Below are 23,583 nucleotides of genomic sequence, written 5' to 3' on the forward strand. Positions count from 1 at the left end.
CAAATATGGTTAGGTATCAATCCTCTAGGATTGACTCCAAGATTAACTTGTGGTAAAAAGGTCACACAATTTTGACATTGTTTTATTATTTGTCTAGCTTGTTCCTTAGTTATTTTAAAATGCTTTTGTAAAGTATTAGCATTGACATGGAACTTTTTATGAAAATTTATAGCTTCTTCTAGTGTAGAAAAAATATGTATGTCATGTGTAGCTTTATCTGCTAAATCATTGCCCAAACTAAGGACTCCAGGCAATCCTGTATGTGCCCTGATATGTCCTATAAAGAATGGATCTTTTCTGTCCCAGATTAGACTTTGTGTATTGGAAAGCAAAGAGAAAACAGTAGAAGAAGGGGAAATCCTACCAGCATTTTCAAGAGATACTATAGCATTAACTACATACTGACTATCAGAAAATTAATTAAATACAGAATCTTTAAACATCGCAAAAGCTTGTAAAACTGCATTAAGCTCTACCTTTTGAGCTGATTGTTTGGGTACTAAAAATGTAAAAGTTTGATCAGGGGTAACTACTGCTGCTGTACCATTATTTGACCCATCAGTGAATATATTTGGAGCATTCATGATAGGTGTTTTTCTTGTCATTTTTGGAAAAATTACAGGATGCAATGACCAAAAAGACAATAAAGGATTAGATGGTAAGTGGTTATCAAATGAAACATTAGATTTGCACATGATTATTGCCCCAGTATTTAACTCATTAGCTAACTCATCAATTTGATTCATAGTATATGGAGTAATAATTTTATTGGGAGAAATTCCAAACACTCCCTTTGCTGCTTTTATTCCTTTGAGTATTAATTGTCCTACAGCCTCAGGATACCTAGTAAGAATAGTGTTAGGAGAATAAGATAAATGTATCCATAATAATGGACCTTCTTGCCAAAATACTCCTGTAGGAATATTTTTTTGTTGGTAGTACAATAAATAATAAAGGCAAACTTATATCAATTCTATCCAAATGCGTATTTTCCATATATGTTTCAATGATTTTTAATGCCTTTCTTGCTTCAGGCGTTAACATTTGGGGTGAATTTGGATCTGATGGACCTTTTAGGATGTCAAATAAGGGTCCCAACTCTCCTGTTGGTATACCTAAATAAGGCCTTATCCAATTTATGTCTCCTAATAACTTTTGAAAGTCATTAAGTGATTTGAGTTGATCTACTCGTATTTGAATTTTTGGTGGACGGACCATGGTTGAGGATAATAGAACTCCTAAATAATTAATTGGAAAATTTAATTGTACTTTATCTATTGCTATCTCTAGATTATAATTTTTTAATAAGTTTGTAAGTATGGCATAACATTCTAGCAATGTGTTTTTATCTTTGTGTGCTAATAATACATCATCCATATAGTGAAATATTTGTAGTTCAGGATTTTGATTTCTAAGTGGCTGGATTACTTTGTTAATATAAATTTGACACATAGTTGGGCTGTTAGCCATCCCTTGAGGGAGTACTTTCCATTCATATCTCTGATCAGGACCTTCATGATTCAGTGCAGGGATAGTAAATGCAAAACGTGGACTATCCTCAGGATGAATTGGAATTGAAAAAAAAAACAATCTTTAATATCTATAACTAAAACATACCAGGTTTTTGGCAAAGCAGACAACTGAGTAATCCCTGATTGAGCAGGTCCCATAATAACCATATCATTATTAATGGCTCTTAAATCTTGCAATAATCTCCATTTACCAGATTTCTTTTTGATGACAAAAATGGGAGTATTATTGGGAGATACAGAAGGTTGTATATGTCCTTCTGCTAATTGTTGTTTGACCAGGTCATGGGCTGCTTGTATCTTTTCTTTAGTCAGGGGCCACTGAGGAACCCATACTGGTCTTTCTGATTTCCAAGTAATTTTTATTGTCTCAGTGGCCCTTTCTGAAAATCCAACCCATGTCTTTCTGTTCCTTGATCTATTTGTATTGGTGCTGCTATACCTTGTTCTTGTTTTTCTAATCTTTTTCCTTTCCTAAAACCTTGTCTAGTCATAATAGTGGGTGCATTTTGGTTGATGTTATTTGTTAATGTCAAACCTAATTGATCTAGGACATCTCGTCCCCATAAATTTACGGGAAGATGATCCAATACATATGGCTGTATAGTTCCTTCACATCCTTCAGGATCCTTCCAATCTAATACCATTGCACTTCTATGGGGATTAGTCACAACTCCTAGGCCTCGAAGCGTTTGAGTGGCTTGTTGTAATGGCCAATGTTTTGGCCATTCTTGAGGAGAGATGATGCTAAGGTCTGCACCTGTATCCAGTAGCCCATTAAATTCATGTCCTTGAATATTTAGTTTTAGCATGGGGCGAGAATCTAAATTTAAAGAAAGCATAGCCCAATCTACACCTGTGGAGCCTAATCCCTTGGAACCTCTTTCTACAGTACGACTGGAAAATTTATCATGTAGGCTGGGTATTATTAGTAACTGTGCTATTCTATCTCCTGGTGAAATTACTGTTATACCCTTTGGAGAACTGGCTATAATTTTTATTTCACCTTCATAATCGGGAACAATTACCCCAGGACTTATCATATGTCCTTTTAGAGTAGAAGAGCTGCATCCCAATAATAAGCCTACTGTTCCTTTGGGAAGAGGTCCTTTCACCCCTGTGGGAATGATTTGAACTCCCATCTCTGGAGTTAGTACTGCTCTGGCAGAGGCGAAGATGTCCAACCCTGCGCTCCCTCTGGTTTGTCTGATGAGGGATCTGATGGACAATGTGTCCTGGGCACTACCCTGATGGGGTTGCTGGGTTCCTCCAGTGCTCCGTATATTTGTGGTTTGGGGCCCCGGAGCATTGGGCCCCCCTGTCCATTTTTTGGCAATGGAGCCCGATGCCTTTCTCCACGATATCGTGGATAAACACCTGGTCCTTGTTCGTTTTTTGATAATGGAGTACCCTCTATGGTGGTTTGAGAATGGCATTCATTAGCCCAATGTCTCCCTCTACGGCATCGTGGGCAAATACCTGGTATTCTACTCCTTTGATACCTAGTTTTGTTAAACCCTCCTCCAATGGGGCAATTCCTTTTAAAATGTCCTGTTTGTTCACAATTGTAGCATGTTCTTGGCCTGGCATCTAAAGCCTGTTTTACTGCAGCTGCCACAATTTGCCCTTGTTCATTAATGTCTCTGACATCTAAAGCCTGTTTTACTGCAGCTGCCACAACTTGCTCTTGTTCATTAATGTCTCTACATAATTTAATATATGTGTTTAAATCTTTATGTTTCCATGGTCTAATGATATCTCTGCACCAACGATTCGCTTGCTCATAAGCCAGGTGTTTTAGTAATGGCATTGCTTGTTCTGTATTCCCCAAAACTCTGGTAGCTGTTTGAATAAGCCTATCTACAAATTCAGCATAAGGTTCATTAGCTCCTTGTATTACCTTAGATAATTGACCTTGTAAACCTCCATGTCCTTGTAAGTCTTCCATGCCTTAATTGCATCTACAGCAATTTGTGCATATACACCAGGATCATATGCAATTTGTTGCTGCTGATCCTCATAAGGTCCCTTTCCTAACAACATATCTAGATTTCTCTGAGGATAACCAGCTGCTGCATTTCGCCTAGCTGTCTCCTTGCAAAATTCCTCATTGGCAACCTTCCATAACAGGTATTGTCCTCCATTTAGCACAGCTTTACACATATTAGCCCAATCTGCTGGCGTCATGTTCAAGTTGTTAATGGATTCGACCATGCTTACAGTGAAGGGTGCGTGAGGACCATAGGTTGTTACAGCCTCTTTTAGCTGCTTCACTGTTTTGAAATTTAAAACATGGTAAAATCGCTGCCCTCCTGCCTCAAATACAGGGCATGTTAATATTTGAGATCTTGTCTCAGGATCCCAACTATCAACTGCGGGGGTTGGGGACCTCCCAGCATATGGAGGTGGCCTTGTTAGTTGGACACTTACGCCCTCTGGTGATAGAAAGGTGTTAGTAGCAGTCTCCTGTAGAGGTGGTGCTGTTGGTTGGACACTTACACCCTCTGGTGATAGAAAGGTGTTAGTAGCAGTCTCCTGTTGTAACTTTCCCCCTGATGGCTTTTTCTGTTTTACACTTTCTTTCTCTGTCTGACTAGCTTGAGAGGCCTTCTCTTTTAGTTGAATCTTTTCCTCTGTCTGACTAACTTGAGAGACCTTCTCTTTTACTTGAATCATTATGTCTTCTTCTTCCTCTACCATTGTCTGAACTGAAGGCTTTGGACTAAGCAAACGAGATATGAACGTCCACAATGGCAATGTGCCAACTGGCAGAGTCCCTGGGCTTTTCTTTTCTATTCTTTTTAAATCTTCACCATGATGGTTCCATTGTGATATATTTAACAACTCCTCCTTAAAAAGCCATGGGCTACATTTTTGTATTGTATCAACGTATGCCCTGATTGTTCTTGATTTTACTGAGATGCCTCCTTCCTCTAACAATTTACTTAACACTCTTTCAGTTTGTTTTTTACTAATTTCTGATCCCGTATTTCTACTATAATACAACCCAACAAGATAACACCTAACAAAACTGAAACTGAGTGAAACAAAATTGGAACAACACAAAATCATTATAATAGCCTCCTGAAATGTCCATCCGTCCTTTCTCCCTATCTGTTCCTCAGATGTGAGCGGTTTTTCTTCCATCTTACACATCTCCAGGGACAGGCAACTTAAAACAAAAGTGAAACAAAATAATAAAAGAAGAATCTTAAAATGGCTACCCATCCTCTCGCCCTGCCCTCAGGGGCGAGCAGTTCACTTACCCTCAGTCGCTCCCCGTGCGAGCCACCAAATGCCGCAGTCTGTCTGGGCACAGTCAGGAGCCACTTGTCAAAAGAAACTAACTTTATTTTTAGAACCACACACGCCAAACAAAACAGCCTCTCAGGAAAAACCCTCAGAGCCTCAACTGCCACCACCGGCTTTCCACAAGCCTCTCTCTCCCACACAAGCTTCTCTCCACCTCCCACAATCCTCCTGCTCTTGAGGCCGATTGGCTGGGTCACGTGGGCGGAGCCAAAAAAGTCCCCCAATGAGCAGCTCCGTGGTCTGAAAGGGCAGGGAAACAGCCCAATGAGCATCACCGCAGAGGAGCCAATCAGCTAGATGTTGCTGGGGCCGCTGTGAGCCAATCATCAGCCGGCAGCTAGAAGTTTGCTGGCAGCTGGAAGTTTGCTGGGGCCCCTTCGGCTGTGGCTCTCAACACATCCTTTTCCATTTCAGCTTATAAAACAGGATTGGTTTTAGGTCTTATTCTGGAAAGCTCATCCTTACATGTTTATGTCTTCAAAATATCTCTGTATTGTAAAATTTCATTCATTCTCTAAAGGGAGCTTAATTAGGCATGTATACTGAATTGGCCATTTTTCCTGAATTACATTTAAAATACAGAATGTGTAATGTTCAACCAGAGTAGTTTATGACCTCTAAGAAATCTTTACTTGTGGTAACTTTATTATTGATAAACATTCTTTGATTTTAAACTTTCCTTCTATTTCTATTACTGTTCTTTGTTGTTCTCATATGGCATATTTTATTTCTTCTTTTTAGATATGTATGACATATGACAGTATGTATGTATGATTTTGACATATCATACATACATTGATTAAAATTATTTTAATTAGAATCCCATTCTTGTGGTTGTACATGATGTGGAGTTTCATTGACAATGTATTCATATGTGAACATATGAAAGTTATGTCAGATTCATTGTACTATATTTCCTATTCCAATACCCTCCCTTCCCTTTATTCCCCTTTGTCTAATGCACTGAACTTCTATTCTTCCAATCCCTTCTTATTGTATGCTAGCATCCACATATCAGAGAGAACATTTAGCCTTTTATTTTTGGTGAGGGGAGGTTGGCTTAATTTCACTTAGCAAGACAATTTTCAGAACCATTCACTTACCAGTAAAAGTCATAAAATAGTTTTTTGTTGCTGAGTAATATTCCATTGTGTTTATGTACCACATTTTCTTTATTCATTTATCTATAGTAGGGCACCTACATTGATTTTATACCTTAGTTATTGTGAATTGAGCTGCCATAAATATTGATGTGGCTGTGTCACTATAGTATGCTGATTTTAAGTCCTTTGGGTATCTACTGAGGAGGGGGAAACAATGTTAAATGTTGGTTCATTGCTAATCTTTTGAGGAATCTCCATACTGTTTTCCAGAGTGGTTGCACCAATTTGCAGAACCACCCACAATATATGAGTGTATAATTTCACCCACATTCTTGTCAATATTTATGATTACTTGTATTCTTGAAAATTGCCATCCTGACTGAACTTAGATGGAATTTCTGTGTAGTTTTAATTTACATTTTTCTTATTAACTGGTTATTTTGAATACTTTTTCATATATTTGTTGAACATTCATAATTCTTGTTCTGTGAAATGTCTGTTCAGTTCCTTTGTCCATTTATTGATTGGGTTATTTGTGTGAGTGTGTGTGTGTGTGTGTTTGTGTGTGTGTTATGTTTTTTGAGCTCTTCACATATCCCAGAGGTTAATGATCTATCTAAGCTGAAGGTGGTAAAGATTTTCTCCCATTCTGTAGGGTCTATCTTCATGTTAATGATTGCATTTTCTGTGAGGAAGCTTTTTCGTTTGATATCATTCCATGCATTGATTCTTGATTTTGCTTCTTGGACTCAGAACTTATTTTTTAATATTTACTTTTTAATTGTAGTTTTATTTTATTCATATATTTTATTTTATTCATATATTTTATGTGGTGCTGAGGATTAAACCCAGGGTCTCGCAGTCATGAGGCGATCGCTCTACCGCTGAGCCACAACCCCAGCCCAGAATATAGTTTCTTTATCCAAACTTTAAATAACAGAGTTCAAAAGGAATGAAACATAAGAATTATTTTCTCCTCATTGTAATCACTCTTTTTTCATTTTTTGTTTATTTATTTATTCTAATTTATTATGCATGACAGCAAAATGTATTTAAATTCATAGTACATATATACAGCACAATTTTTTATTTCTCTTGTACACAAAGTAGAGTCACACCGTTAGTGTCTTCATACATGTACTTAGGGTAATGACTTGCATCTCATATCATCATCTTTCATACCCTCATGCACTCTCTCACCCCCTCACTCCCCTTTGCCCTATCCATAGTTCATCCATTCCTCTCATGCTCCCCCCCAACCCCATTATGGACCATCATACACATATCAGAGAAAACATTTGGCTTTTAGTTTTTTTGGGGATTGGCTTACTTCACTTAGAATGATATTCTCCAAGTCCATCCATTTACCTGATGCCATGATTTTATTCTTTTAATACTGAGTAATATCCCATTGTGTACATATGACACAGTTTCTTTAATTCATTCATATATTAAAGGGCATCTAGGTTGGTTCCACAAATTAGCTATTGTGAATTGTGCTGCTATAAACATTGATGTGGCTGCATCACTGTAATACTCTATATTTAACTGCTTTGGGTATAAACTGAGGAGAGGCATAGCTGGGTCAAATGGTGGTTCCATTTCATGTTTTCTAAGGAATCTTCATACTGCTGTCCAGATTGGTTGCACCAATTTGCAATCCCACAAGCAATGTATGAGTGTGCCTTTCCACCCACATCCTTGACAACACCTATTGTTCTTTTATTCTTAATAGCTGCCTTTCTGACTGGAATGAGATAAAATTTTGGGGTAGTTTTGATCTGCATTCCTCTGATGGCTAGAGATGTTTAACATTTTTTTTCCATATATTTGTTGATTGATTGTATATCATCTTCTGAGAAGTGTCTGGTTTCTTAGCCCATGTACTGATTGTTTTTGGGTTTAGCGGTGTTAAGTTTTTTGAGTTCTTTATATATCCCAGAGATTAGTGTTTTGTCTGATGTTTGTGTTGTAAAAATTTGCTCCCCAAATGTAGGCTCTCTCTTTACCTCACTGATTGTATCTTTTGCTGAGAAGAAGCTTTTCAGTTTGAATCCATCCAATTTATTGATTCTTGATTTTATTTCTTGTGCTATAGGAGTCTAGTTAAGGAAGTTGGGGCCTAGTCCGACATGATGAAGATTTGAGCCGACTATTTCTTCTATTAGGTGTAGGGTCTCTGGTCTAATTTCTAGGTCGTTGATACACTTTGAATTGAGTTTTGTGCATGGTGAGAGATAGGGGCTTAATTTCATTTTGCTGCAAATGGATTTCTAGTTTTCCCAGCACTATTTGTTAAAGAGACTATCTTTTCTCCAATATATGTTTTGGGCACTTTTGTCTAGTATGAAATACCTGTATTTATGTGGGTTTGTTTCTGTTTCCTCTTTTCTGTACCATTGGTCTACCAATCTGTTTTGGTGCCAATACCATGCCATTTTGTTCCTATTGCTCTGTAGTATAGTTTAAGGTCTGGTATAACGATGACACTTGCTTTACTCTTCTTGCTAAGGATTGCTTTGGCTATTCTGGGTTTTTTATTTTTCAGATAAATTTCATGATTGCTTACTCTATTTCTGTGATGAATGTCATTGGTATTTTGATTGAAATTGCATTAAATCTGTATATTGATTTTGGTAGTATGGTCATTTTGACAATATTAATTGAGAACAAGGGAGATCTTTCAATCTTCTATGGTCTTCTTTAATTTCTTTCTTTAGCTTTCTGTATTTTTCATTGTAAAGGTCTTTCACATCTTCCGTTAAGTTGATTCCCAAGTTTTATTTGTTTTGTTTTGTTTTTTGTTTTGTTTTGTTTTTTGATGCTACTGTAAATGGGGTAGTTTTGTAGTTAATTTTTCAGAGGAATTGTCACTGATGTACAGAAATTCCCTTGATTTGGGGTTGTTGATTTTATATCCTGCTACTTTGCTAAATTCATTTACTAGTTCTAGAAGTTTCCACTGGAACTTTTTGGATTCTCTAGGTATAGAATTATGTCATCAGCAAATAGTGATACTTTGAGTCCTTCTTTTCCTACTTGTATCTGTTTAATTTCTTTCATCTGTCTAATTGCTTTGGCTCAAGTTTCAAGGACTCTGTTGAATAGGAGTGGTGAGAGAGAGAATCCTTGTTGTTTTCCAGTTCTTAGAAGTATTACCTTCAATCTTTCTCCATTTAGAATGATGTTGACCTTGGGCTGAGCACAGATAGCTTTTAAAATGTTGAAATATGTTCCTATTATGCATAGGTTTTTAGTGTTTTGAACATTGAAGGGATGCTGTGTTTTATCGAATGGTTTTTCTGCATCTATTGAGATCATCACATAATTCTTATATTTAAGTGTATTGATGTGATAAATTATGTTTATTGATTTCTGTATGTTGAGGCATCCTTCCATCCCTGGGATGTACCCCACTTGATAAGGGTGGACTATGATTTTAATATGTTTTTGTATTCAATTTGCCAGAATTTTGTTGAGAATTTTTGCATCTATGTTCATTAGAGCTATTGATCTGAAGATTTCTTTCTTTTATGTGTCTTTGTCTTTCTCTTGTGGCTTCTAAAATTCTCTCCTTATTCTGAATGCTAGGAATTTTCAATATAACATGCCTTGGTATAGATGTGTTGTAATTTTGTAAACTTGGTGTCCTGTAAGTCTCTTGTATTTGATTTTCAAAAGTCATTCTTCATGTTTGGAAGTTTTTCTGATATTATTTCATTGAATAGATTGTACACTCCTTTGATTTGGAATTCTATGGCTTCCTTTATCCCAATAATTTTTAAATTTGCTCTTTTTATTTTATCTCATAATTCTTGAATATTCTGCTAATGGTTTCTATCATCTTCACTGTGTAGTCAACATTATTTTCAAGATTATGTATTTTGTCTTCATTGTCTGAGGTTTGTCTTCCAAGTGACCTAATCTGGTGGTGATGCTTTCTATTGAGTTTTTAATTCAGTTTATTATTTCCTTAATTTCAATGATTTCTGTTTTTTTTCCAGAATTTCTATCCCCTTATCTAATTAATCTTTTGCCTCCTGTATTTGCTTATGTAGCTTTTTATCAAAATTATCTTTTGCTGCCTATGTTTGCTGTCTTATATCCTTCTTTAATGTACAGAATATATTAGTTATGCACATCTGAACTCCTTTTCTGTCATTTCTTCTGCTGTGTTTGCCATGGATTCTAAAAATGTAGTATCTTGATTTGGTGGTGGGGCACTCTCTTCCCTTGTTTTTCATTTTGTTCATATGTCTTTAATTCTAGCACTGTGGATTCTCCTTTAAGTGGGATATCAATATTAACAGCTCACAATATAAACAATTTGCAACCTTAGATGGCATAGCTCTTATTAAGACATTTTTGGTTTTGACACAAAATACAGAAATGTTGAGTTCAATTATTATCGACAATATAAATAGTAGGTTTGTAAAAGGATCTACAGTTTCTGATGGTGGACAAAGAAAAACTTTGGAATGGGGTGTAAGATTAGATATTAAGGAGGTAGGAGGTGAGGATATAGAGTTATCATGTCTTAGGAAGCATGAAAGAGGAGAAAAGAGAGAAAGTGATTTTGGGGAGCCAATTAAGTGGTTAGGCAATAGAGAGAGTACCAAAAACAAAGAAATATAAAAATTAAGAAAAATTTTAAAATGTAAAAATGGGAGACAAAAGTATATAACACACAACTATATTATAGTCCTCAGTAGCCTAATCCATGAAAAGTACTTGGTTTCACAAGTGTTGGTGATGTGAGTGTGTTAGAACAGAGAGACAAAGAAAAGAAAGAAGAAAAATTATAAAAAAAGGAATCTCAAAACAAATACAAATATGTCTTCTTCCAGAACTAAGGGCAAATTTGCTTACATACTATTAAAATAAAAATAATATATCCAGACCAAAGTGAAGTTTAACATGAGCTTGGGTTTCCTCAGCTGTAATGTCTGTCTAGTATCCATCTGGAACATATAACATCATCCCTGTGAGAATTAGGGAGCCAGATGCAAACATGAAGTTCATACTGCCTGCTGTTATGTGAGATTATGAAATTCTTTATCCCTTATCCTAGATTGATGTGGTTTCCTATATCATTTATGAAACTGTTTGACTGATTTGTTACCAGGTATGTATGATAACATCTGAGAATCTTCACAGTTCTTGAAGGTTATATTTAGATATAGGTAAGTGCTGTATTAATATAAATGTTCAAATGAAGTTGGAGAATTTGATTTCAGTGCTTCACTGTCCCGCTCAAATGTTTGTGCTGCCTCTTGTTATATCTGTTTCTCTCCTTCATGATCTTTAGAAAGTCAAATTGACTGCTTTAAAGGCATGATGACTGACCTTTCTTAGAGGAAGTAATTGAAAAGGGTAGGGCTGAAGAAGAAACTCTCTTTTATAACCTGTTCCAGGAAGATCATATGGCTCTCTCCATTGTCTTCTATCAGACACATAAGCCAGACCTAATTCTTTGTAAAAGGAGACTATTAAAAAGAATTAATAACAGGTGTTAAGAAACATTGGAGGCCATCTCAGAGGCTGGATACACAATAAAAATTTACTTCATTACTACTTCCACACAATTTTACTCACAAAGTAATAATTCAATCCCAAACTTCTTATAAGTATAGCTGTACATATTCAATTATTTGCTAAATATTTACAATTGGATATTTAAAAAATGCCTAGAAGGCAACATGAACAAATTGAACTTTTAATGTCTTTCTCCTTCACAAAACTATATGTTCATTTCTAGTATTAAATATATTACTGAATATTGTCACTATTGCTCAAGTAGCAGAAGTCAAAAATTCATTAATCATCTCTCAAATTCTTAGAAACTCATATGCAACATACACCTGTTTTAGTCTGCTTTTTGCTGCTCTGACCTAAAGACCTGGGAGGAACAATTTTAAGGAGAAGAAATTTATTTGGGGACTCAGGATTTCAGAGGTCTCAGTCCATAGATGGCCAATTCCATTCCTCAGAGCCTGAGGTGAGGCCAAACATTATGGCAGAAGAGTGTGGCAGAGGAAAATGGCTCAGGGTATTGCACTCAGCTGGAGAAAGAGAGAGCATGCTAAGCTCAACTCACAAAATATATGCCCCAATGTCATGTGCCCAAGGACCTGCCACACTTGACTTGTCTTCAGTTCCCACTCAGTTAATCCCTAACTGATTGAGTTAAAGTAAATCCCTAACTGATTGGTCTCAAAACCCAATCATTTCACTTTTAAACTTTCTTGTATTGTTTCACACGTGAGGTGTGACACCTCGTATATAAACCACACATGGGGGCCACTTCATATCTAAACCACACATCAGGGCTACCTCATATCTAAACCACAACAAGCCATAATTCTCCACATGTAAAATAGCCTCTGAATATTCATCAAGCTCTTTCTGTATTCTCCACTACTATATTATCCTGAGTTACCATTTTTTTAAATTATGTAATCAAACGTAATAGTTTTCAAATTAGTTTACCTTGGACCCTCCTCACATCAAATCATTTCCCCATAGAGCAAAGAGGTTAACTTTATTAAAATATAAATTATGGCATATAAATATCTTATATTAAATTCTTAAAGAACTTGATAGATCATCTCAGGTTTGAGAATTAAGTATGAACTGTAATGTCTTAGTATAACCTTGTTCCTGCCTTTATAACACTATTATATATTTCACTAACAATAAGAGCACCACTGAGTCTCCTTATCAGTGTGTTAAATATAAAATGCTCTCTTATAAATTATAGACATTGAATATAATATAGAGTACTTATTTTCTAAACTCCCAATTATTTCTACTAAGTTTTTCTATCACGGCTTAAACATTCTTCACATGGAATTAGAATTATGTCTAGATTATATATAACTTCAAGGCATCCTGGTTGTAAGAACATGGTTTCATTAACACAAATCTTGGTAAGGCAAAACACATTTGGAAAAAGTAAACAGTTACTTCAATCTGTTGCATTAAATGGAGAGGAGAAATCACTCCCAAATTCATTTTATGAACCTTGAAACCCAAACCAGATAAGAACATATCAAGGGGCTGGGGATGTGGCTCAAGCGGTAGCTCGCTCACCTGGCATGCGTGCGGCCCAGGTCGGATCCTCAGCACCACATACAAACAAAGATGTTGTGTCCGCCAAATACTAAAAAATAAATATTAAAAAATTATCTCTCTCTCTCCCTCTCTCTCACTCTTTCTTAAAAAAAAGAACATATCAAGGAAAGGAAACTATAGATCAACATTCCTGATGAACATGGAATGAATTTTATTTAAAAAAAATATCAGCAAATTTTAGTAAACAACACATTAAGAATAGTATATATCATGACCAAACTGGTTTCATTCCAAGTATGCACACAAATAAATAAGTGTAGCTCACCACATAAGTAGAATTAGGACAAAAAAATCACATGATCATTTAATGGATACGTAAAATATCTCTAACAAAATCTAGTACCATTCATGATAAAAAACAATTGAAAAACCTGGGGATAGAAGTAAATTACCATAGCATCATAGAGGCTATATATGACAAACGCAATGTAAACGCCACACTGAATGGAGAAAATCTGAAAACATTTTCTCTAAAATCAATAACATGGAAAGAATGTCCACTGCTTCTATTCCTACACAATATAGTATTTAGATATGAGGTGTCACACCTCATATGTGAAACAATACAAGAAAGTTTAAAAGTGAAATGATTGGGTTTTGAGACCAATCAGTTAGGGATTTATAGTTCTATTCCTACAAAATATAGTAATTAGACAATGAAAGAAAATAAAAGGGACAAAAATGGGAAAAGAAAAAGTAAAATTTTCTGGTTTGGGGTTGTGGCTCAGTAGTAGAGCACTTATCTCGCATGTGTGAGCACTGGGTTCTATCCTTAGCACCACATAAATAAATAAAATAAAGTACATATTTTTAAAAAGTAAAATTTTCACTGTTTGCAGATGACAAGATCTGATACCTAGAAAAGTAAAAATTTTAAAAAAACTTCATCAGAAAACTTTTTGTGCTAATAAAATAATTCAGCAAAATAACACGATTAAAAATCAACATATAAAAAATGAATAGCTTATAGTATAGAACAGTAGTGAATCCACTAAAAAAGAAATCAGGAAAATAATTTTATTCATATCAGACACAAAATCTAGCAAGGAATATGTAAAAGTTGTAAAGAGACCAATGCTATGTAGAACACTGAAGAAATAAATTGAACAATATACTAGAAGGTGAAAAGATTTCCCATGCTTCTGGATAGACAGAATTAATATTGTAAAAAAAAAGTCCATATTACTAATATCACCATACAGATTCAATAAAGTCCCCTTCAAAATATCAATTACATTCTTCACAGAACTAGGAAAAAGTCCAAAAATTCATTTGAAAGAATTATGACTCAGAATAGCCAAAGGAATCTTGAGAAAGACGAGTGAGAGTGGAGGCATCATAATCCCTAATATAAAATTATTTTACAAAGTTATTGTAAGAGAAACATATGATATTGGCATCAAACTAGTCATGAAAACCAGTGGGATAGAAAACATCCACAGAGGAAAAACATATACACTTAGAGTCATTTGATAATTGACATAGGTATAAGGATAAAGAAAACATGGTATATGTACACAATGGAATCTTAGCCATCCCTAAAGAAGGATGAAATTATGGCATTTACCATTATGGCATTTCTGGATAGGCAGAATTAATATTGTCAAAATGTCCATATTATCAATATCACCATAAAAATTCAATAAAGTCCCCTTTAAAATATCAATTTCATTCTTCACTGAACCAGGGGGAAAACGTCCAAAAACTTTGAACTTGAGAACATCATGGTAAGTGAAATAAGCCAGACTTTAAAAATCAAGGGTTTAATGTTTACTCTCACATGTGGAAGCTAGAGAAAATACAGGAAAAAAAAGTGGAATTTCAGATATAAAGATAAAAGGAAGATCAGTAAAGTAGAAGGAGATTGAGAAGAAGAGAGGAGGGAAGGAAAGTGATGGATATGTAGAGTCAATTTGACAAAATTACACCATGTGCATATCTAAATGGGCCATAGTGTATTCCACATATATGTATTATATAAAATACAAATTAAAATAAATAAGTGAGTGGAAATAAGACCAGATTATTAGATGGAGGTAAATAGGAGGAAGGTGAAGAGGAGGGAAAGAAGGAGAAACAAATACTGAAATGTAGTAAGTTAAATTCCATGCATGTATAATTTTGTAAAAATGAACCAAATTATTATGTATAACTCTAGTGCACTAATGAAACCATTAAAAAACATGTAGTTACAGTAGTTAGATTTTCATCCTTCTGACGAAAGTACTGACCATAATATGCAGAAGAGAAATAGCTTATTGAAATAAGTTTCATATTTTGGGTCCATGGTTCACTGAGTGCATTGCTCTAGACATTAGATGAGGCAGAATATCATGGTGAAAGAGCATGGCAAAGGAAATCATCTCATGGCAGGGAGGAATCAGAAAGAGAGAGGAGCCAGGGACAAAATACTTAATTTCCAATGGCATATACTCATTGACTGACTTCCTCCAGTCATGCCCCACCTGTCTGTATTTACCACCCAGCAACCCATTCATACTATTAATCCATCAAATAAATTAATCCACTTATTAACTTAGTGCCTATAATGTAATTATTTCTCTTCTGAACTGTCTTTTAATTAACTAATATGAGCTTTTGGCAAATATCTCCTATCAGATCATAAAGTTAGTAATTTGAAACTGTATAATAGAAAAGATATCATGAAGGCATTTCAGCAATCAACAAGACCACACTCACTGCACATTCAATTGTGTATAAATATAAACTTATTTCTAAATCCTTCCTTTGAAAATAGAGACCCAGGGAGCCCTGCTCTCACAGGCAAGGTTTACTAGAGAATAGTTTTCCTGGGACTTATCTCCCTGAGTTAATCCATCTAGGTCCTCAAAGGATGTTTCAGATGTGATTCTAGGAGGTTCAGTTACTGCTGCTTCTGCCAGGACATTTTAATATCATTCCCTGTTGTGCTTTGTATATGAGGTGACCCCCCAAAGCTCCTGTGTTATTACAGGAATATTCATATGTGAAATGTTTAAAATATGAATATTATAACTTAATCAATTCATCCTAGATTTTTTGATTGCTGGAAAATATTTACTTATTTTTTGTGGGTTTATTTGGGAGTGCAGCAAGAACTGCTAATCCATTAAACACAGGAGCAAGATTTAACAACCAGTCGGAGAGAGTACTATGTACAGGAGAGTCATTCTGTGATAATATTATTTTCTTTATTTGCTTCTTAATAGAAGGTTAAATTGCATCTCTTGAAATTTATCAAATGTTCAAGCTGACCTGGATGCTCTTTGGAAAATAAATTAAAAGCATAGGCATGAGAAAGTTCCTCCTCTGGTTAAGCCTGTTTCCTGACATTTGACTCCTGAGATCAAATGTCTGTTGCTTCTGGAGGCATTGCATTCTTGAAGGGAACAAACCACATCACTGAAATCTCCCTCACACCCCTGTAGGTTCTTGAAAACTAAAGTTGACATTTCCTCAAAGTTACACAGCTGACTTGTGGTGTTGTTAGTACTAAAATGCATCACTTTTCTCAAGCTAGCAATCTTCCATTGAAACTCTTTGCAAGGTTTTTGTTTGTGCAAGGCTGGGAATGGAACCCAAAGTTTTCCACATGTTAGGCAAGCAAGTGGGAAACTACTGAGCTACAACCCTGGCCCTTCTTAATTTTTATTTTGTGACAGGGCCTTGCTAAGTTGCCCAGGCTGGCCTTGAACTTTTGATCCTCTGCACTTAGCCACCAGAGTAACTGGGATTACAGACGTGAACCATTTCACCTGGCATCCCTCCCACACCACCTTTTTAAAATTATTTTTTTTTACAATTTATATATGACAGCGGAATGCATTACAATTTTTATTACACATACAGAACACAATTTTTCATATCTTTGGTTGTATACAAAGTATATTCACACCAACTTATACCTTTATACATGTACTTTGGATAATAATGTTCATCCCATTCCACCATCGTTTCTAACCCCATATCCTCCCTCCCTTTACCTGGACCCCTCTACCATATCTAGAGTTTTTCTATTCCTCCCATGCTCCCCCTCTGTGCTCCACTATGAATCAGACTCTTTATATCAGAGAAAACATTCAGCATTTGATTTTTTGTGATTGGCTACCATCACTTAGCATCATCTTCTCTAATTCCATCTATTTACTGGAAATGCCACATTTCTAATGCCACATTTTCTTTTATTGATGAGTAATATTCCATTGGGTATGTATACCACATTTTTTATCCATATATCTATTGAAGGGTGTCTATGTTGGTTCTACAGTTTAGCTACTGTAAATTATGTTGCTATAAACATTGATATGGCTGTGTCCCTGTAGTATGCTGTTTTTAAGTCCTTTGTTAATAGAGGAGAGGGATAGCTGGGTCAAATGATGGTTCTATTCCCAATTTTCAAGGAAATCTCCATACTGCTTTCCATATTAGCTGCACCAATTTGCAACCCCACCAGCAGTGTATGTGTGTGCCTTTCCCCCCCACTTCCTCACCAGTATTCATAATAGCTGTCATTCTGACTAGAGTGAGGTGATAGAGTAGTTTGATTTGCATTTCTCTAATTGATAGAGATGATGAACATTTTAATATATTTGTTGATTGATTGTACATCCTCTTCTGGGAAGTGTGTGTTCAGGTCCTTGGCTTATTTACTGAGTGTATTATTTGTTTTCTTGGTGCTTAGCTTTTTGAGTTCTTTATATACCCTAGAGATTAGGGATCTATCTAATTTGTGAGGGGTAAATATTTGCTCCCAAGATGTAGGCTCTCTATTCACCTCACAGATTGCTTCTTTTGGTGAGAGGAAACATTTTTAGTTTGAGTCCATCCCATTTACTGATTCTTGATTTTAATTCTTGTGCCACAGGAGTCTTATTAAGGAAATTGGGGCCTAATCCCACATGATGGAGATCAGGGCCTACGTTTTTTCTTCTATTAGATACAGGGTCTCTGGTTTTATTCCTAAGTACTTGGTATATTTTGTGTTGAGTTTTGTGCATGGTGAGAGATAGGGGTTGAATATCATTTTGTTGCATATAGATTTCCAGTTTTCACAGCACTATTTGTTGAAAAGGCTATCTTTTCTCCAATGCATGTTTTTGGAGCCTTTGCCTAATACAAGATAATTATAATTTTGTGAGTTAGTCTCTGTGTCCTCTGTTCTGTACCATTGGTCTACCAGTCTGTTTTGAGGCCAATACTATGCTGTTTTTTGTTACTATTGCTCTGTAGTATAGTTTGAGGTCTGGTATAGTGATGCCATCTGATTCACTCTTCTTGCTAAGGATTGCTTTATGTAGCTCAGTTGGTATACTGCTTGCCTCACATGCACAAGGCCCTGGTTTGAATCCCTAGCAACACACACACACACACACACACACACACACACACACACTAAGATAAATCTCTAATCCTAGTTTTAATAGAATACCTGGGTGGTAATTGTAGGCAGGTGCTGTGAAGTCAGAGAAGGTAGATCAATAGGGGTGTGCCCTGGTATGGTTCATGTTCCTTATGGCCCTTTTATTTCTCTATATGCTTTATAGTCACCATGAGTTGAGCAGCACTCCTTTGCCATGCCTTTCTGTCATGGCATTCTGCCTCATCTTGGGCCCAAAGCAACAACGTCAGCTTATCATGAACAAAACCTATTAAACTGTGAGCCCAAATAAACCTTTCCCATAAAATTATGTTATCAAATATTTGTGTCACAACAGCAACTACAACAAATGCCAACACATTCACACAATGCTAGTTGTATAGTCATACAGAATGCAAGAGTAAAGGACTCCTGGAGGAGATTTCAACACAGATTTAAAGGGAAGACCTGAAAATCCAGTGTGTATATGACATGGTCAGAGTCTCTATAAGCAACCTCTGTCAGGAAAATGCTTAAGTATTTAAAAATGAGAATAAAGCTTCAATGAAGACCCCAGGAATTTAAGATGACAAAAACATAGAATATATGCCCTGAAATGTGGTAGGCACAGATCAAAACCAGCCTAAGTGTATAGCCAAGTAGGCTGTAGTCAGTGAGGCCATAGAGGGAGGGCTGCTAAAGACCTTTGAAGCACATATCACACCACCAAGTATCCCACATATGGGATTTTTTAGAATTATTATGGCATATTATTGTACAAATTAATGGGTTGAAGTGTTCCATTTCTATACTTGGACATAGCCTGCTTTGATCATACCTATCCTCCCTACTAACATATTTTACTCTTGTCTCTCCTCCCTTCCCCCAGTCTACTTCACTTTTTTTGGTAGACCTTTTTCTACTTTCACATAATTTTTGTTAGTTTACTTATATAAGACAAAGCACATCATTTTTTTTGGTGGGGGGTGTCTGGCTTATTTCACTTAACTGAATATTCTCCAATTCCATCATTTTCCTGGAAATGATATGGTTTTATTCTTCTATATATTCCAGACTGCATACACATCATATATTTTTATACATTCATCTGTTGACAGGAATCTAGTTAGCTATTGTGAACAATTCCACAGTAAAAATAGACATGTAGGTATGTATGTCTTTTGTATATAAACTTCTTTTCCTTTGAGTACACACTCAGGAGCAGTATAGCTAGATCATATGGTAGTTCTAGTTTTACTTATTTGAGAAACTTTCATATTATTTTCCATAGTGGTTCTACAAATTTACATTCCAGCCATCAATATATAAGGTTTTCTAGGCTACATCTTCATTTACATATTTATTTGTTGATAGCCCTTCTGACTGGGTGAGATGGAATCTCAATGTAGTCATTTCTTTTCTCATCTGTTCATGTTACCTGGAGATGCTTAACCACTGAGACTCATTCCCAGCCCTTTCTATTTTTTTTTTTTTTTTTGTTTTGAGATGGGGTATCAGTGAGTTGCTGAGGCTTGTCTCAAATTTGCTATTCTCATAACTTTGCCTTCCAAATAGCTGGGATTATAGGCATGTGCTACCATGCTCAGCTCAATGTAATGTTGACTTGCATTTCCCAAATAAAGATATTGAACCTTTTTTCATATGTTGGTGACAATTTTGTACTTTTGAGAAGTGTCTCTTTAGATTCATTGCCCACTGATTGATTTGAATACTTGTTCTTTTGTTGATTAATATTTTAGTTCTTTATATATTCTGGATATTATTCCTCTGTCAGATTAATATCTGAGAAATATTTTCTACCATTATATAAATGTGTCTTTACCATGTTGATTATGTATTTGCTGTGCAGATATTGGTGTATAGTGGTTATTTTGTTGTTATTGTTGTTGTTGGGTCATTATCAGGTTTTTGTTAGCTGGGTAATACTGGCTTTGTAGAATGAGTTTGGAAGGGTTCTTTTCCTTTCCAAAGTTTGAGGATCATGTTCTGAGGAACGTTACTTTGATTCACTCATGGAAACCTGTCAGAGGATCAAACAAGCATCTCTATCTACCATGTCTACTTTAAGCACCATTGAGTCTCCTGGATCATATGGTTAAAATGACAGAGTAGCTTGAATGGCTACCTGGACCTTTTATAGAGTGTTCTCTTGTTCTTGGCACCACTCTAAACTAACACTTTTTCAGATTACTCAGTCAATCGGCTGAAGTAAAATACCTTAATTAGGAATTCATAATCTTCAAAATCCAAAGATTATACTGTATCATGGCATTGGGCCTCTCAAATGGTTGTAGGAAGGGCCATATGAAACAACTTCTCCTTTATCTTAGAAGGAATATCTTGATATTTCTCACACTATTGAAACTTTAGAGATTTTACCAAAGTAGAGTAACCTTGAATTTTTGCTAGATTTATTTCCGACACTGTATCATACAAATATATCAATAAGTCTAAGTTGCTATTTCATGATCACTATTTCTAATCAGCATAAAGTCATCCATGTAATGACCCAGTATAATATCTTATCAAGATCTTTACATAGAAAGTATTTCACTAAAATTATAAATAATTTAGGGCCTGGGGTTTTGACTCAGCAGTAGAGCACTCACCTAGCACGTGCAAGGCACTGGGTTCGATCCTCAGCATAAAATAAAAATAAATAAATAAAACAAAGGTATTGTGTCCAACTACAACTAAAAATATTTTTAAAAATTATAAATAATTTTTTAAAATGAGATTAAAATTGTCAACTTCCCATAAAAATCCACCTGGTAAACAAGATCAGATAAAACTATAAAGTATTTTTGCTAAAGATCAGAGAAAATCCAAATAAAAGGAAGAATATATCATGGATATGAACTGAAAAGTCAATGCTGTAAAGATGCACATTCTCCTCAAATTGATTTATATATTCAACACAATCCCACTAAAAAAATTTAGCATGTTTTTTATTTGTAGAAATTTATAACTTGATATATATATATATATATATATATATATATATATATATATTCATGGAAGTATAATGAATCAACAATAGTCAAATAATTTTGGAAAAGAGAAACAAAGCTACATTAACAAAAAATGTGGTATTGACATAAAAATAGATACATTGACCAATTAAACACTATAGAGAATGCAGAACTGGATCCAGACTTAAATAATTATACTTGATTTTGATAAAGGAGGCACAACAGATCAGCATTGGACACATTTTGCTGCATTAATAGTATACAAATATGTAGAAAAAAGTATCCTGACCCATACTTCATACTATTTATTAATACCAACTCCAGATAAATTTTATTTATAAATTTATAAGTTTAAAACACCAAGTTTCTGTATGATAACAGAGGATAATATATTCATGACCCTGAGGTAGGCAAATATCTTTAATAGGAGCAGATCACTAACCATGACATATATGTTGGATTTCCTCACAGTGAAAATTTCTGTCCATCATTTGATACCAGTAGGTAAAATAAAATAATACCTTCAGTGGAAAAGAAAACAGTTATAAATATAATCAACGAATGACTCATATGGAGAACACATAAAAACTTCAAAAGTGCATTTTGAAAACCTAATAGATGAGGTAGAGAGGGAAGATGGGAGGGGAGGGGAGGGGGGATAGTAGGGGATAGGAAAGGCAGCAGAATACAACAGTCACAAATATGGCATTATGTAAAAATGTGAATGTGTAACTGATGTGATTCTGCAATTTGTATTTGGGGTAAAAATGGGAGTTCATAACTCACTTGAATCAAATGTATGAAAGATGATATGTCATGAGCTTTGTAATGTTTTGAACAACCAATAAAAAAAAGAAAACCTAATAGAAAAATGAAGAAATGAATTCAATAGTTACATTAAAATATATTCAAATATTCTATATATGCATATAAAAGTGTTTAATCTCATTTGTCATCATGCAAATTGTACTTAAAATCATAAGAAATAATATTATACTGCCTCACCTAAATTTATCCAATATTGGTAGTACGCAAAATTTGTATGCATGTATTTGTATAAGTATTTTGGAAAAAATTATATTACCTACTAAAATATAGCATGTGCATATCATTCTTAATTCTACTTCTAGCTATATAGTGAAACAGAAATACATCCATATGTTTACCAAAAGAGAATTACATAAGTGTTCAGAATAGTAGGATACAAACAAACTTAAATTGAAAACAACTTAAATGAAAACATAAAACAGATAAACATATTCATAGAATAAAATAATATAACCTATTTTCACTGGAAAAAACTTGTGTTCATCTCTAAATCATAATATTCATCAAGCAATTTCATATACAAACAAATACATATTGTTGTCTTCCTTCTGTTTAAGGGTTAAAAGCAGGCAGAACTAATTTACTCCCATAGAACTAAGAAAAATAGCTGATTTTAAGGTTGAGGATAGAAAAAAATATAGAATCTATAGTTATATATTTTCTTAATATTTAAAATTAGAATTTATGTAATATCTATGTATAATTTATGTATTAATGAAAATGTTTAATAAAAAATAAATATATATGGGCTGGGGTTGTGGCTCAGTGGTAGAGCACTTACCTCTCATGTGTGAGGTACTGAATTCAATCCTCAGCACCACATAAAAATAAATAAAAGAAAATATTGTGTCCATCCACAACTAAAAGAAAAAAGTATTTAAAAATAAAATAAAATATGCTTGGGCTTGCTGGTGCACACCTGTAATCTCAACAACTCAGGAGGCTGAGGCTGGAGGATAGGGAATTCAAAGCCAGCCTCAGCAACTTAGTGAGGCCCTAAACAACTCAGTGAGATGGGGATGTGGTTCAGTGGTTTAGCTCCATTGGGTAAAATTCCTGGTATCAAAAACAACAAAAAAAAAATGACAAGATTGATGTATTTGGCTGTGAATGTAAATATAGAAAGGATGGAGCTACAGTTGTAGCTCAGTACTAGAGCACTTACCTAGAATTTGTGAGGCACTGGGTTTGATCTCAGCATCACATAATAGTAAATAACTAAATAAACTAGGTATTAGGTCCATCTACAAGTAGAAACATTAAAAATAAAGAAAAAGAGGATAAGTTTTAGGGAAGTCATATAGATTAGATAGGACATATTTGTAAAC

The sequence above is a fragment of the Marmota monax genome, unplaced genomic scaffold, assembly GCF_021218885.2.
Source record: "Marmota monax isolate L192 unplaced genomic scaffold, Marmota_monax_Labrador192_F-V1.1 WCK01_AAM20220418_F8-fsc00050, whole genome shotgun sequence".
NCBI lineage: Eukaryota > Metazoa > Chordata > Mammalia > Rodentia > Sciuridae > Marmota > Marmota monax.